This window comes from Lithobates pipiens, unplaced genomic scaffold (assembly GCF_037356315.1).
Source record: "Lithobates pipiens isolate NorthernLeopardFrog02 unplaced genomic scaffold, aLitPip1_a1.2 Scaffold_1, whole genome shotgun sequence".
In the NCBI taxonomy this organism is placed as follows: Eukaryota; Metazoa; Chordata; class Amphibia; order Anura; family Ranidae; genus Lithobates; species Lithobates pipiens.
In genome coordinates, this window is record NW_027507685.1 from 151,992,944 (window position 1) to 152,010,570 (window position 17,627).

Consider the following 17,627-nt stretch of genomic DNA (forward strand, 5'->3'; position numbering starts at 1 on the left):
GACACCACAGTGTTAGAGCCTGCAGTATCCTATGGAGTATTCACTGCAGCACCCTGTAGAAAAGATGGGTCAACCTTCCCCTACACCCCCCATTCATGGAAACAAAAGCGTGCTTCTGCTTCAGGACTTTGTGCTTAACACATCTGTAAAGCAGACCACTTGTACCTTTATTAAGCAGCATTCTGTCCTAAGGTAGTTTTCCTGGTTTATAAATGGGCCTCTAATAAAACCTTACATGAAAATCACTTTGCCATGCTGAATTTAAATCCTCATTGGGCAACGCAGCAAGAAAAGGGGGGGGGGGGGGGGGTGTTGTGAAAAGGTGAAAAGGTTCTCTGTTCCGATCTGTCAGCAAACAATCATCTGGCAAGAATGAACTCTAGTCTATGTGCGGGGTGTCCAGATTAATAAAAAAATTTAAAAAGTGACACATGTCCACTAAGGGCATATTCACCTGGAGGCAGCTGGATCCATTCTCAACAAAAGCACATTTGTATACGGCAGATCAGACACGGGTGGAGCACCTTCCTACAGTCAGCCTCCAGGAAGATTAATAAACATTTAATCCAGTTATGAATTCATTAGTACACATAAAATGTATTTTTCCATATCGATAGCACTGACCTGAAACACGTATGCAGATCAGGAGTCGTGACTCACCCCAATTTGACTAATCTACATGATTATTCTCAGTCTGACAGTAACGGGATGACTAAAGCAAGCCAAAGATGATACAATTTTCTTTCCTTTCACCCAAAAAAAAAAAAAAAAAAAATTGCTTGATTTTCCTATCAACACTGTGTTGATTGGGGAATCCCTCCCACAGCGCTATTGTGTTGTGCTGGCAGAGTGCCTTCCCTTGGGGGAACTCAGTTCCACCACCTCTGTTTCAGACCTTTTGGTGCCTGCTCACCACAATCACTTGTAAACACAGAAGTCCGGTTTCTGTGTTTACAAGGGACAGCTCTGCACTCTGTATGTAATGCAATCCTGGTATTTAAAGAGGGATTTCACTGTGAAAATTTTTTTTAAAGCCAGCAGCTACAAATACTGCAGCTGCTGACTTAATAAATGGACACTTACCTGTCCCAGGATCCAGCTCTGTCGGCAGCCGAGGCCGATCGATCGGCTCTCGGCTGCTGCTGCCGCCATTCTAGGTGAGGGAATCAGGAAGTGAAGCATTGCGGCTTCACTTCCTGGTTCCCTACTGTGCATGTGCGAGTCGTGTAGCGCAATAGGAATTGTCCGCGCTGTCTCTGGGACCCGTGTGTGTCCCAGCAGACAGCGCGCAGGGACAGGAACAGGCATAGACTCCCGTGGGAGTCTATGCCCAGAAGTGGGTGCAAATACCTGTCTTTGACAGGTATCTGCACCCCCCTCCCCCCTGAAAGGTGCCAATTGTGACACCGGAGGGGGGGAGGTTTCCGATGAGCGCAAGTTCCACTTTAGGGTGGAACCCCGCTTTAATGCCCCTTTAAGACCCTCCTACTGTTTTTGTGAAATTTGACTGAACACACCCACTATTTGATGTGATTTGGAGGGTGTGTGTAGGGGGAGGGGTTTTGTGGGGCCGTGGTTAAAGTTCAAGCACCTATTGTTTGAGGAAAAAAAAAAAGCCCTGCTGCCAACAGAATACAATGATCACTGTCAGCTGCTATAGCCGACCGCAGTGATTGCATGCAAAAAAATCTGACGGGTTGTTTCCACTAAAGTCTATCGATGGATTGACTTCAGTACAACCAGCCTGCCCATAGATGGATCGAATCTTGGCCAGTCCCTGCTACTTTGATCCATCTCTAGTCAGGTTTACTAAAGGAGTTGAGAATCTTTACTCAATAAATTAAGTGACGATTCACTTCAGTTATCCACTTGAAAAAAAGGAAATTCCTGTTTATTTCATTAGAACTTGAAGTATTTGAAGTGCTACAATTTATTAAGCAAAGATTTAAATCCTTTAAAGAGAAAAGTGTGGTAAAAGCTTTTCTAGCCATACTTCTTTTGTGGGTGACATGAGTACATTTCATTTTGTCCCCCTGTGACCCCGAGTCAGCTGACAGGGCAGAGCTGCTCCAGAGGCTCAGATTAGATCCCAACAATATTGTCAGGATCCATCCCACTTCCTGATTGAGAAAAATTTTCTAAGACTCCCGTTCAACAGAAAATCGATCATTAGATGGACTGTTGAGCAAAAGCAGTCACACATTTATGGGCAGCTTTAGAGTGTTGACTGCAGCATGGAGGTTTAAGTGTCTACTCAGTCACTAGGAGATTAGTTTTCTGCAAAAAAAATAAATAAAATAAAAATAAACTGGTTGATCCTTCTACTCTCTATCTCCACCTTCTATCCATGTCCCCAATTCAGCTAGGGATTTTGAAGCTGTTGTGGCAACTCTGCACATGCTGCTCTGCACAAGTTTTCAACAAGTTTCTATGGAGAGCATTACCTCCTCAACACTGAGCAGCACGTATAACTATATAGTCACACGTAGGCATATACACAGTGGTAAAGGAGAGCCCACCCCCTCCCTCCTCCTACATACCCACTAACCAGCTAAACACAATGGCGATGGGAGATTACATGTAGAATAATAGAAGCTTCTCCTCCCTCTTATTCTAAGACATAGGCTGGAAGGGCGTGACACAGCCTGTGACTTTCAGAAATCCCCTACACCATGTTATTGCCAAAAAATAATAAAGATTTGATTTCAAATATATATTTGTATGACAATTTAACCACTTAACAACCGCCCATTGCCGATTAACGGCTTCAGGGCGGTTGTTTAACTCTGAGAGGCCGTTAATTAACGGCCTCCCAGAATTCTGCTCTCACGCGCCCCCTGGGGCGGGCACACGAGATCATCCACTGGACCCGGCGCATCACGGATCACGGTAAACGGCCGCTCGTCGCGGCCGTTTACCACGTGATCGCTCCGTCAAGTTCCTCCCACCCCCTCTCTGTACTGATCGGTACAGCGGAGGGGAAAGAGATCGCTGCTCACCGAATTAAACCCCTCAATTCCCTGCCAATACTCTGCAATACCCTGCAATACTCTGTAGTACCCCCCCAATACCCCACCATACTCGGAGATACCCAGCCATACTCGGTGATACCCTGCAATACCCAGCCATAGACGCCCCCCACACCCCTCACTGCCCTCCGGTGCTTCTACCAACTCGCCAGTACGATCAAAGCCAGAATCTTTTTTTTTTTATTATTTCAGGCTTCCCAGCCTAGAGGTGAGATGTGGGGTCATATTGACCCCCATATTTCACTGTAAAGAGGACCTGTCACCCCATATTCCTATTACAAGGGATGTTTACATTCCTTGTAATAGGAATAAAAGTGATCAAAAATATTTTTTTGGGGAAAAAAATGTCAAACTAAAATAAAGTAAAATGAACAATAAAAAAAAAAAAATAATAATAATTTAAAAGCGCCCCTGTCCCCATGTGCTCGCATGCAGAAGCGAACGCATACATAAGCCCCGCCCACATATGAAAACGGTGTTCAAACCACACATGTGAGGTATCGCCACGAACATTAGAGCGAGAGCAAAAATTCTAGCCCTAGACCTCCTCTGCAACTCAAAACATGTAACCAGTAAAAAAGATTTAAAGCGTCGCCTATGGGGATTTTTTAAGTAGCGCCGTTTGGTGCCATTCCACGGGCATGTACAATTTTGAAGAGTGACATGTTCGATATCTATTTACTCAGCATAACTTCATCTTTCACTTTATGCAAAAATTGGACTAACTTTACTGTTTTTTTTAAGCACAAAACAGTTTTTTCCCCCAAAAAAACGCGTTCGAAAAATTGCTGCGCAAATACCGTGTGAGATAAAAATTTGCAACGACCACCATTGTATTCTCTAGGGTCTTTGCTGGACCCTCAGGATCCAAACAACCGTAGGCCAATTACAAGCCTCAACACCATTTCTAAGATCATGGAGAAAGCTGTAGTACATCAGCTACAACTTCACCTGGATACTCACAAACTCCTGGACCCGCTGCAATCAGGCTTCCGCCCGGGTCATGGAACAGAAACAGCTCTCCTCAAGATTTGGGATGACGCCCTCGAAGCGGCAGATGACGGAGAGCCGTGTCTCCTCGTACTGCTAGACCTAAGTGCAGCGTTTGATACAGTAGATCACAATACTCTACTCGTCCGCCTCACAGAAGTAGCCGGAGTCCAAGACATAGATCTCCATTGGTTCGCGTCCTTCCTAGGAAATCGGTCACAGACAGTGAAACTAGGAAAATTCCTCTCCGAAACTCGGGCAGTCACCTGCGGAGTCCCTCAAGGCTCTCCGTTGTCACCCGTTCTCTTCAACATTTACATTCGCCCACTCCTTCAAATCATCAGATGCTCAGATCTCTGCTTCCACTCTTACGCTGATGACACGCAACTTTATTTCCGGATCAATGGAAAAAAAGATCACCAACAACAACTTGAAAACTGCCTCAAATCAATAGAGGACTGGATGACCACCAACTCCCTCCAGCTGAACCAATCAAAGACAGAGCTTCTTATCTTACACCAAAATCATAAGCCCGCAACCAAAACCTCCTGGTCTCCACCAACCGTCTTTGGGCAGACTATCTCCCCAAAGACCAAAGCGAAGAGTCTCGGGGTTATTTTAGACGCACAAATGTCAATGGATGCTCAAATAGGAGCAGTAGTCAGTCGATCTCACCATCTGCTGCGCATGCTTCGCAGACTCATCCCTTTTATCCCAAAGAATGACAAAGCAGTGGTAGTTGGAACAATCATTAATTCACGACTGGACTACGCAAACTCGCTTTACATAGGATTACCACAATATCAACTTGCGCGATTACAACTGATCCAAAACACAGCGGCAAGGCTGATAACAGGAAAAAAACCCTGGGAATCCATTTCTCCTTCACTGAGGAGCTTACATTGGCTAACCGTAAAAAATCGGATCACGTTCAAGACCCTTTGCCTCAGCCACAAATGCGTGCATAGAGAAGCTCCGCAATACCTAATGGAGAAAATAAATCATTACACACCAAACCGCAGTCTTCGATCAGCCAACAAAAACCTCCTCCTCGTGCCCAAAGCCCGGTATAAATCCAAGGGGGATCGGAGATTCGCTGTCCAAGGGCCTCGGCTATGGAATGCTCTACCAATCAACATCCGCCTGGAAGAAAATCACCTGGCTTTTAGGAAAAAACTCAAGACCTTCCTCTTTTAGCAGATGATCAAAGCTCGCCACAGCGCCTAGAGGCGATTCAGTTCGCATTGTGCGCTATATAAGTATTTCATTCATTCATTTGCTAAAAAAAATTATATATATATATATATATATATATATATATATATATATATATATATATATATATATATATATATATATATATATATATATATATATATATATAATGTTTTGGGGTTCTCTGTAATTTTCGAGCAAATAAATGATGATTTTTACATGTAGGAGAGAAAATGTCAGAATTGTCCTGGGTGCTCCAGAACGCCTGATGGCGCTCCCTGCATGTTGGGCCTCTGTATGTGGCTACACTGTGTAAAAGTCTCACACATGTGGTATCACCGTACTCGGGAGTAATAGCAGAATGTGTTTTGGGGTGTAATTTGTGGTATGCATATGCTGTGTGTGAGAAATAGCCTGATAATATGACAATTTTGTGGGAAAAAAAAAAAAAAATGTAAAAAAAAAAATCTTAATTTTGCAAAGAATTGTGGGAAAAATTACAACTTCAAAAAAAATCATGCCTCTTACTAAATACCTTGGAATGTCTTCTTTCCAAAAAGGGGTCATTTGGGGGGTATTTGTACTTTTCTGGCATGTTAGGGTCTCAAGAATTGAAATAGGCCGTCAGTACTTCAGGTGTGATTAATTTTCAGATATTGACACCATAGCTTGTGGACTCTATAACTTTCACAAAGACCAAATAATATCCACCAATTTGTACTTATTTTTACCAAAGATATGTAGTAGTATAAATTTTGGCCAAAATTTATGAAGAAAAAATTACTAATCTGCTAAATTTTATAACAGAAACGAAGAAAAATTCATTTTTTCGCAGAATTTTCAGCCTTTTTTCTTTTATAGCACAAAAAATAAAAAACCGAGCAGTGATTAAATACCACCAAAAGAAAGCTCTATTTGTGTGAAAAAAAAAAAAAAAAATTTCATATAGGTCCAGTGTTGCATGACTGAGTAATTGTCATTCAAAATGTGAGAGCACCAAAAGCTGAAAATTGGTCTGGTTATTAAGGGTGTTTAAGTGCCCAGTGGTCAAGTGGTTAAAAACAAGTATTTTATTTACTTTTACTCTATTACAAAAGGTTTGTTTTTTTCATTATTTTTAACATGTGACCAGCATAGGACTAGAAGCTCCTCCTGCTTACGTTTCCCAGCAGACAGGCTGGGAGAGATCTGGGTCATGTGACAGCTGTATACCGATCAGGGAAAAGGTACTTTGAGGGTTTTTCATTAAAAATAATTACAGTGCCATCATCCATATAAAGAAATAGAAGGGACAACGTAAAAATTCAACAGTGTGTGTTTCGTATCACTTTAAAGGCTAAGGGCCCTTTCACACGGACGTCGATCTCCGCTGAGCAGGCAGATGACAGGTCCGTCTCTGCATACTGCAGGGACCGACCTGTCAGAGCGTCGCTCTCCTCTATGGAGGATCGGATGAAGACGGACCGTCGAGTCTGTTTCCATCCGATCCGCAGATGGATGGAAAAGTAGGGTTTTCCTCCATCATCAGAAATGGAGCATAGCGGAGACTGATGTTCATCCGCTGACATCTGTTATCCCATAGGGATACATGTATGTCAGTTTTTCATCCGAAAACCGATGGATAAAAAACAGACATACGGTCTGTCCGTGTGAAAGGGGCCTTACTCTTCTCCGTAGCTGTGCAACGTGCATCCATTACGTCTCTGCGGCCTTGTTGGTAAGACATACTGAGAGGGGGATGCTCGTACATTTTTGTGTGCAGTACAGTAAACAGTTTGCATTAAGCATCACTTTTTTTTCTTTTTTTTAAAGCAGATACTTCTCATTTTAGCAAATCAGCCTCTAAACATTAAAGTCCAAAGCCAGTCAACTTATTTTTTCAAAACTAGATCAGCAGCCCCATAGCTCTCTTTAGTTTGAAACCTAGGTTTTGCTAAAATAAGAAACAAAAGTTAGCACAAAAAGGACATAACTGACAGTTAGTAGGATGTGTCCCTTGTGCGGACTCCTCTTTTAGTAGAGATCTTCCTCCGACCTTCATACAAAGACATAATCTCTGAAAGGGGGATGGGCAGATGATTGGTAGCACCACCCCCCCATTCATAGATCCTGTGTCATTCATGAAAGCTGCAATAGGGCTTCCACGAATGGCTGTCAATGGATGCAGCAGCAGGACTCGGAAGAACGCCCGCATGAGTGCTCCCATGGAAAGTGTCTCTCCGTGGGGTCACTTGAGAAGAGGAGGAGCCAGGAGTGCCACGGGGGGACCCCAGAAAAGGAGGATCAGGGCTGCTCTGTGCAAAACCCTTGCACAGAAGGTATAACATGTTTGAGATTTAAAAATAAAATAAAGTTAAGCTTTTCAATCACCAAGTCTTGATAGTCACCTGGAATCCAAAGCTCTATTGCTTTGCATGGTACCTGTACTGTTTAGAACTACCCAAATCTTACAATTAGACTGCACAATATTCTTTTAGATTACCAAACCACTAAATAGTGTGAAGGTCTGCCTGATTGGATATCAACGGATTGGATTGCTCAGGTAGACTACCATACTACACAATTGATGGAAAACTTAAGATCAAAATGGTCCAGACTGTCGCATTTGGGTCAGCTTAAAACAGATAGGTGGAGAGCGAGCAGAGTGATGAATTAATTGGTGATCTTCTGCCAATTCACTGCCCAATCACAGACTGAAGGGAGGTCTTACACTAGGGGTATTGAATTAAAATTCACTGAGGTTCAGTCAGTAAAAATTTTCTTCCAACAGTAGTCCGACTATAATATCGGTACCCGTGGTGCATTTTAGCATGTGCCAAACCGCAGGTTCCTGCAGCACCATGTGGCTTTGTGCGGTATGATTTTGGGGAGGGGGGGGGGGGGTCAACGACTTCTTTCTCTGTGTTTCTTGTGGGTAGTGCAGCCCATTAAATTGGACTGACCTACCCACAATGTGTGCACCCAATGCACAGATCTGAACCCATTCTTACATCTGCGTCCTCGGCCCCCCAATGCTTGTCCCAGTCCCCTTCACATCAAGATCCCCTCAGGTCCCCCTTTATATCATCCCCCTCCACCCCTTTCACAGTAGTGTTCTCACACTTCCTTGACATCAACCCCCCCACATTACTAAGCTCATTGCTCCACACTTCAGTCTTCAGGTCCCCCTTCACTTTAAATGTCATCAGCCCCAAATATCACTGTCCCACACACACATTTGCACAACTTATTAGCCTGTCACATTAGTGTCCTCACCCCCTGTAACTTCTCCCCCTCCCTCACTGCCTTACCTTACACAGATCAGAGATTGGAGGGAGGTACAGCGTGTCTGGATGGAGGGCCGGTGGTGCAAGATTGTGATTGGTTGCTAGGATTGCCCTTCATCTTAGCAGCCTTCCATCCAGAACCATCCAACCTCCAGCTGTCTACAGAGCAACAGCAAGGGGAAGAACAGGCAGCTAAATGGCGGTACCGTGGTGGGCCGCATGAGTGAGAGACACGCCCTGCATTTGGCCCGACCATTTAGTGATGCTCATCTTACACCCTTAACTGCATTCTGTACGGGCAACAAATGACTTTGTATATTTGTGAAATTAAGTGGTTTGCAAGAAATCAGCTTTAAATGGTTCTATACACAGAGAGCAATATGTGGAATGCCAACCAGGAATTCTCTCTTTCTGTAGTAAAAGGAAAGAAAATATTATCCATAGTCCATAAACCCCGACAGTCAGCTTACCGAGCTCTCTAAAATGAGTTAAATCATGTATTCATTTGTATGGGCTAGAACAGGGCAATGGGCTCAAGAAACCAAATATGGTCTAATGATTTCCAAGGACAGCTTTCATGTGCAGGAAAAAAATCTCTACACATTTCCCCCTCCTCTTTCCCATCCACACCCATTCAATTTAGTGGGATACTAATGGAAATATCACAAGTAAACTCCACTTCAGACATAATACTGTTCAGTTCACAAGAAACCTCACAAGTCAGTGACGGTGATAAGAGGCAGCATTCACATTCTTCTCCATGGTGGAGGGAAAATACATGGGTTTCTTTTAAAGCCCAAATGCACTTTCAGTAGACATCAGCTAAATACATTCCCGTGCATGAAAAAAAATTAAAAATAAAAAAGGGTGCTTAGGAGGATGATTTCATAAAAAAAAAATATATATATATATAATAATACGCAATTGTGGGTGCAATGTCAGGCTCCTGCAGACTCCCAGTACAGCTGTCTACAGCTCGCAAAATCAATGAACTACAAGAGTGCTCACCAGTGCCCTTGCAGTTTGAGAACTCCAAGCACACGGTATTTGTAGATCATTTACCGATTGCGGTGAATGACGAGGCTGTGTGGATGGAGCTCCGCACAGCCGCCCCGTGCGAAGAGACTGTCACAATGGGGAATGTGGGGGGGTGGGCGGTGGTCAGGGTGTGTGCGGGCAAGTGCTTTATTAATGTGTTACACCATGAATATGGGTCTGACATGTAACATGCTACTAAAGCTGAACTTATTCCTTAAAGTCTAAGGCTGCATTCACACTTGAGTATATTGTAGCTCTATGCTCAAAGCTGGAAGATGCTCAGTGAATGCAATCTAATTGTTCATTTAATTCAGAAAGCAGCCACAGCTCAAAAACAAAGGCCTGTCCCCTGCCAACGTGTTGTAAGGATGAACGAAGCCCTGCTCTGTGTGGAAACAATGTTCTTTCTGCAGAGGTACGAGGGTCCCTTTTATGCTACACCAATAGCTCTACAATCAGCAAAGCTCATGATCCCACCGGATTTGGGAGCTGTAGCTGTGTCACAGCAAGGGTTGTGTTGGACCACTGTAGAGAGACCACTGCTTCCACACAGAGCAAGGGTCCTCCTCCTCTGCAGCATGCTGACAGTGAACAGTTTTTCTATGCAGGCTGTGTATTCTTTCTGAAGATGTTCAATAAAAATAGGTGAATCTTGTGTCCATTTAGTGGCCCATGGGCACCTTGACTATTACCCATGCCACATTCTAATAAGATATACATAAAGAAAATAGACTGTAAAGCTTTACACACCTTTTCTTTAGATGCAACTGTAATATTTTATTTAAGCTGAAAGTTCAGTTTGGCTTTGGGTTTCATTTACACATGCGCCCGGGCAATAATGGAAGTTCTGTGCAGCCAGCCTATCAATATCAATGACACCTTGAGGAAGGCAGCGGTTGTACAGATCCTAAGCACACATGCAAGTGTTACATTTTTACAGGAATCGAAGCTCAACTGTGGACTGTCTGTGAGAAAACTTTTATGAAGTTCAATTGTCTGTAACACTAACCCAGCGGCAGAATGTAAATGCAGCCTTGTCTGTTGGCTTCCCCTACTCCTTTGCATGACACTGCAGGCATCTCTGACTCGCAAAAAGTAATAAAATAATGGATGACCATGTGTCTCTCATCCAGGCCCTAGATGGTGCTGTGCATGACACATATTCCAACAATTATTCTGGTTGTCATGTTGGGCAGGACATCTCATTTGCATACTTAGTATTTGGGTAAAACTAAAGTGAGCACAAAAGCTGTAATACAACAATATAAATTGGACATATTTGCAGTTTGCCTGAATTTGAGGTGCTTTATGCTGCGTGCAGGCAGTCCATTCATGTCTATGGGAACACAGCAGCTGCACAGACACAGTCTCTCATCTTATTTTTACAGTCATGGAGGGTGCAGGGTAGGGACCCTTAACGAACACCATCTGCCGATGAGTTCCCATGAACACTATTGGGCTGCCTGCAGAAGCATCTAGTGGTTCCAAGACTTTTAATAATTAATTCTTTCACAACTAACGATTGCCCCACTTTTCAGAAAATGAACAATTGTCTGTGGTGGCATTGGGATAAAGTATGTTCCCTTTTATACCACAAGCATTTTAGAGAGAAATAACCATTAGACCAGGGCTCAAAATTGCAAGTCCTGAGTTACTAGCCAGGACTTAAGGGTTACTCGTCACCAATTGCCCCACCCAACCCCGACCATGCCCCACCCTAAAAAACACTCCATCATAAATTATCTCATGAAATTACACTTAAATGTTTTATGCAGATTTAAAGTTACAAAAATAAAATGTTAACAACTTCATCAGTGCCCATCAGTACAGCCTCACCTGTGCAGAGGAAAAGTCGAACTGGCCGATCTTTGCAGAGTGAGGACTGCCCGCTGTAACAGCTTTTATTTGAATTGCTGGGTTCCTGGCGCCGCTCACATCACAGAGTCCAGGCTCCTCGCCCTGCGACGCTCACCGTCACACAGTCCCGCCTCCTCGCCCTGCGACGCTCACCGTCACACAGTCCCACCTCCTTGCCCAGCACCATCCAGCATTGACCAGCATTCCGTCTATCAAATGTGCCGAGCGAGGAGGCGGGAATGTGTGACGGTGAGCGGCGCCAGGAAACCAGCAATTCAAATGAAAACGGTTACAGCGGGCAATCCCCGCTCTCTGATGATCGGCCAGCTTGACTCTTCCCCTCTTTTCCCCTGGCTGGGAGATCAGCTCTTGTTCAACCACTCCTCCGAGGCAGCCCACGTTCACCAGCCCTCACTGCGAGTGGAAAATTTGAGGGCTGCATTAGACTATTAAAAAATATAATTAAAATGTTTTTTTAAGTATTTAAACCTTATTGTTACACACTCATTAGATGTAATTGAGAGGCGTGTGTGCTTTGGCAGAACACAGGGTTATCTCAGCACATGCTGGTGAAGGTGTGGTGTCACACTGTCCACTGCTGAGTCAGCTGAAAGAGAAGTGAACACTATATATAGATGCAACACTTATAGATGCATCACATTAGGGACTGCATGTGAATTGCACAGGAACACTGTGCAGTTTCTGTACGATTTACATGCAGTTCTGTGTAGTGTGATTTCAGCCCATTCATTTTGAATGGGCTAAAATTGCACCACACCAAAAGTAGGGCATGCACTACTTTTTGAAACGCCCTGCAAACGGACTGTATGGTACTTTTGTGCCATGTGTTTCGATGCAGGAAAATGCACCGTTTTTGGTGTTGTTAACTTGCCATTAACAGATGACAAGGGCAGTGCGAACTAAATACCATGCGGGAAACTGCAAGGGAATGCAGCTTAGCACTGCATTCTAGTGTGAACGGGCCCTTATCTCTAATCTTCTTTGTTGCCTTGATGTCACCTCTCTGTCTACAGTCTGATGACTGGACAATGATGCTACTGATTAACAAGAATGCAAATAGATATACACTGTAAACTTCATGCCTTTATCTACATACATTCGATGCAGACAACTGTTTTGGGTCTACCTGATTCTAAGAGTAATCATGACAGATTGCAAGACAAATACTTTGCACATGACAAAGGTTTAAAAACAGGAATAGTTCATCTATCTGCTTAGATTTATATACAGATGTGAGGTTTGTCTTTCATTAATAATTCATTTTTTGACATTGCCCGTTTTCAACATGAATTTATAAGTAGGGTTATTTTATGCATTTATTAGCCCCTTAAGATGTTTTTTTTTTTGATTCGTAAAGCTGGTCATACACTATAAAATTTTCTTCTACAATTTCTCTTCGGCTCCATTCACATTTGTGCAACTCGCCATGCAACTTTGGACATCAAAGTCGCAAGACAAGTCATTCTCCATGTTTTCCAATGATAACCATTTATATATCTGCAACTTAAAAGTGATTGTAAATTCAAAATTGATCCCCCCATAAAAATAACACACGTTATGCTTTCCTGCTGTTGCAGTGGATTTGCACAGAGCAGCCTGGATCCTCCTCTTCTCGGGTCCCTCTCTCCTGTTCAGTGCCCCCACAGCAAGCAGCTTGCTATGGGGGGACCCGAGCAGAGTCACAGCTCCCTGTGTCCATTCAGACACAGAGTCCCCACCCCCTCTCTCTCCTGCTTGGCTAGCTGACTTTGACAACAGAGACAGCTAATGGCCCCACCGCTGTGTCTCAGCCAATCAGGAGGGAGAATCTCGGGTGGCTGAAACACTCATGGACATTGCTGGACAGAGAGGGACCTCAGGAAAGTGTTGGGGGGGCTGCTGCACACAGAAGGCTTTTCAACCCCTTTATAGTTGCAGCGACTTCAAAGTAGTTCATGCACTATTTTGGTCCGACTTTAATGCACCTTGAGGGCCATAGTCTTCAATGTTAACCCTCGAGCCACACTTAAAATGTTATACAGTGCAACAATTGTCCATTATCACTGGTGAAAGCCAAAGTCGTATCTAAGTTGCACCCTTTCAAAGTTAATAAATGGACACTTACCTTTCCTGGGGTCCAGCGATGTCGGCAGCCGAGGCCGATCGATCGGCTCTCGGCTGCTGCCATTCTCGGCGAGGGAATCAGGAAGTGAAGCATTGTGGCTTCACTTCCCGGTTCCCTATTGCGCATGCGTGAGTTGCGCAACGGTAATGGTCCGCGCTGTCTCTGGGACCCGTGTGTGTCCCAGCAGACAGCGCGCCGGGACAGGAAACAGCATAGACTCCCGTGGAGTCTGTGCCCAGAAATGGATGCAAATACCTGTGTTAGACAGGTATCTGCACCCCCCTGAAAGGTGGCAACTGTGACACCGGGGGGGGGGGGGGGGTGTCACAGCGGAAGTTCCACTGTAAGAATCCCACTTTAAGGTGTGCAAATTTTTGCATGGACAGCACTTAGAAGTCTGCACATGCTAAGTCATTCCAGTGGTTAGGATATTCATTTGTTCTAGCAACTAGAATGAATTTCCACCCATACGCATCTAGGGGCATAAAAAAAACGTCAAAATACACTTTGCTGAATGCAGGAGTCAAGCATTCACATCTCAGAACACGGCCCTTTTAAACAAAGCTAAACCCCCTCTATGTGCACAAACACTATTAGATTTAATAGAGCTGCATACAAATTGATTTAAAAAAAAAAAAGAAGTGCCATTGCATGTTTAACATCCATGTGAATGAGGCCATATTACGTACTTCCTGCTATCTCCATTCAGGGCTCACCTTGAAGTAGAGGAGATGTTATCTGTGCTCAGACCAAGTATAGAACAAGAGGTGTGATGTGTTCTCAATGCAGCAATGCTCCCAAGTCCCAAACTCCATGGAAGCAGTTTTACCTACAAAAGAAGGGAAATAAATTTATCACATGCAATAAAAATGGTTTAACATATACAGTACAATTCGACTTTCATACATGCCAATACATAGCCTAGCACTAGATAACATAAAAGCAGCTTTCACTACATCTAGCACCTCCTCCCTGCTGCTTACTCAATGCTCTATGGTCCAGGACTGGACCTCTCTGGGCTGAATGGACTGATGAGAGCAATCAATCCACTTCCTCTGAGCCCGTGCCAACATACCCCCAGAGCATGTGTCATCACATCACCCGGAGCTCACAGTGCAATGCTGCTTAGACTGTGCTGTATGTTACATACTCCATGACAGTGTAATATGTCGGGTAAATCATTATGTAAAAAAAAATAAACAAACATATTTAAAACAAAGATACAGTAGGCACTCGTAGGATAGTCACAAAATATGGCGATCCCCGAAAGCCCACCCTATAACATTAGGGGTCTTTACATGCAACAGCTAGAGACACACAGTAAGGTGGGGTGAGGACCTGATGTTATGATTTTTTTGGGGGGGGGGGGGGGGAGGGGGCGCATTTACTTTACAACCTGTTTGTTGTCTTGAGAAGAGAAATAAGACTATGACCCCCCCCCCCCCCCCCCGGAATGTTGGTTTATTGAAGCACCCATACTATTGTCTATTCTGTAAGGGAAGTCCTAGGAGAGCCTCCCATTCCTCCGACTATTAGACTACCCCCCCCGCCTTCATAATGTCCCCTCCTCACATCTCAGGATACCCCATCTCCTGTTTCTTCGGTATTGCCCCCTATGTCCCCATCCCCACTGCCATGTTCTGTACCCCCCATACTAGAGGTCGACCGATATGGGTTTTTCTCTGGCCGATGCCGATGCCGATATTTAGAAATCATGGCGGCCGATAGCCGATATATGATGCCGATTTTTTTGGGCCGATATGTTAGGCCGATTTTAATTTTATTTATTTATTTTTTTCCTTTTTTATTTTTTATTTTATTTTTTAATCCCCCTTGATCTAACACACCTTTCCCACTGGGGCGTTTTTCAGGCGCTTTTGGGCTAAAAATAGCGCCTGTAAAATGGCTCCCCTGCAGTCTGTGTGAAAGACAGAGTGCTTTCACACTGAGGCAATGCGCTGGCAGGATCTTAAAAAAAAAGTCCTGCAAGCAGCACGTTTGGAGTGGTGTATACCGCTCCTCCACCACTCCTGCCCATTGATATGAATGGGCACCACTGCTGAAGCGCATGCAATGCGATTTGGCAGCAGTGCTTAATGGGCGCATTTAACCTCTTCCTTGGCCGCTAGCTGGGTTATATGTGCCCCACTAGCCAAATAGCACCGCTAAAATGATGGTAAAGAGCGCTAAAACTTGCGTTTTACCATCAACGCCTGCCCGCTCCAGTGTGAAAGCAGCCTTCATAAGTGATACAGAAAATTTCTTACATTTAAACATTTATTAAACAAAACAAAACCCCCAATCAGTTTACTTGTATGTATGATTTAGATAAAAAAAAAAACCTATATATTAAATAAAAACAGGTAGTCAAAACTTTTGGACGAAAAAAAAAATGGGCTAACTTTACTGTTTTTATTTTATTTTTATTTTTTAAATAGTGTATTTTTTTCCTAAAAAAATGCATTTGAAAGACCTCTGTGCAAATGCCGTGTGACATAAAATATTGCAACAACCGCTATTTTATTCCCTAGGATCTCTGCTAAAAAAATATATATCATTTTTGGGGGTGAAAATACAAGATTTTTACTTGTAAGCAACAAGTGTCAGAAAAGATTGTCTTTAAATGGTTAAACTGAGAACTTCTACACACAGAGATTATTTCATTCATTCAAGTGTAAACATTGTATCATTTAGTTCTTTTCTTGGCAGCCTGCCCAGAGAGGAGGAAAGGGTTGCTATGACGACTCAGGCAACTTACACTGACTGAAATGACTTCTGTAATAGAAAAGTCCCGCTGTAGTTCTAAAACGGCTTTTTATCAGCTCAAATCGGCCGATGCCGATTATTTAAAAAACGGCAAATATCGGCCGATATATCGGCCGGCCGATATATCGGTCGACCTCTACCCCATACCACCCCTCACATTCTTACTGCAATACCCTGATCTCCTACCCCTTCCATTCTGCTCTAACCCCCCCCCCCCCCCATAACGTCCCCTCAGTGTCCCCCTGTCATCCCCTGTCCTCCAATATCATCTCATTTGCTCCCCCCCACTCCAGTGTTCTATTATCCCCCCCCACTCCAGTGTTCTATTACCCCCCCCCCCCACTCCAGTGTTTCTATTACCCCCCCCCACTCCAGTGTTCTATTACCCCCCCCCACTCCAGTGTTCTATTACCCCCCCACTCCAGTGTTCTATTACTCCCCCCCCACTCCAGTGTTCTATTACCCCCCCCCACTCCAGTGTTCTATTACCCCCCCCCCACTCCAGTGTTCTATTACCCCCCCCCACTCCAGTGTTCTATTACCCCCCCCCCACTCCAGTGTTCTATTACCCCCCCCCCCACTCCAGTGTTCTATTACCCCCCCCCACTCCAGTGTTCTATTACCCCCCCCCACTCCAGTGTTCTATTACCCCCCCCACTCCAGTGTTCTATTACCCCCCCCCCACTCCAGTGTTCTATTACCCCCCCCCCACTCCAGTGTTCTATTACCCCCCCCCCACTCCAGTGTTCTATTACCCCCCCCCCCACTCCAGTGTTCTATTACCCCCCCCCCCACTCCAGTGTTCTATTACCCCCCCCCCCACTCCAGTGTTCTATTACCCCCCCCACTCCAGTGTTCTATTACCCCCCCCCCCCTCCAGTGTTCTATTACCCCCCCCCCACTCCAGTGTTCTATTACCCCCCCCCCCACTCCAGTGTTCTATTACCCCCCCCCCACTCCAGTGTTCTATTACCCCCCCCCCCACTCCAGTGTTCTATTACCCCCCCCCCACTCCAGTGTTCTATTACCCCCCCTCCAGTGTTCTATTACCCCCCCCCCCACTCCAGTGTTCTATTACCCCCCCCCACTCCAGTGTTCTATTACCCCCCCACTCCAGTGTTCTATTACCCCCCCCCACTCCAGTGTTCTATTACCCCCCCCCCCACTCCAGTGTTCTATTACCCCCCCCACTCCAGTGTTCTATTACCCCCCCCCCACTCCAGTGTTCTATTACCCCCCCCCCACTCCAGTGTTCTATTACCCCCCCCCACTCCAGTGTTCTATTACCCCCCCCCACTCCAGTGTTCTATTACCCCCCCCCACTCCAGTGTTCTATTACCC

General features: G+C 44.6%; 1 protein-coding gene across 1 annotated transcript in view; it reads right to left on the reverse strand.

Annotated features, from left to right (window-relative positions):
* Nucleotides 1-17,627, reverse strand: part of LRRC8A (leucine rich repeat containing 8 VRAC subunit A) — a 56,081-nt gene that overhangs the window by 36,624 nt on the left and 1,830 nt on the right. The window contains 1 exon segment of the mRNA XM_077478626.1: nt 14,237-14,349. The gene's annotated coding sequence lies outside the window, so the exon portion shown is untranslated.